At 46.8% G+C, this 248-nt stretch overlaps 1 pseudogene across 1 annotated transcript in view; it reads right to left on the reverse strand.

Moving 5' to 3' along the window:
- LOC111523614 overlaps positions 1-248 on the reverse strand; it is a 28,614-nt pseudogene that overhangs the window by 5,848 nt on the left and 22,518 nt on the right. The window lies entirely within an intron of this gene.

Here is a 248-nt window from a genome sequence, read left to right on the forward strand (position 1 = left end):
AAATAAATAAAAAAGGCTGGGAAACTAAAACTCTGATTTTAGTTATGAGACATGACTTTTTATATAATAAATTTTTTTTTTCTTTTTTTTCAGACGGAGTCTCGCTCTGTCGCCCAGGCTAGAGTGCAGTGGCCGGATCTCAGCTCACTGCAAGCTCCGCCTTCTGGGTTCAGGCCATTCTCCTGCCTCAGCCTCCCGAGTAGCTGGGACTACAGGCGCCCGCCACCTCGCCCGGCTAGTTTTTTGTA

Source organism: Piliocolobus tephrosceles, chromosome 8 (genome assembly GCF_002776525.5).
Source record: "Piliocolobus tephrosceles isolate RC106 chromosome 8, ASM277652v3, whole genome shotgun sequence".
Lineage (NCBI taxonomy): Eukaryota > Metazoa > Chordata > Mammalia > Primates > Cercopithecidae > Piliocolobus > Piliocolobus tephrosceles.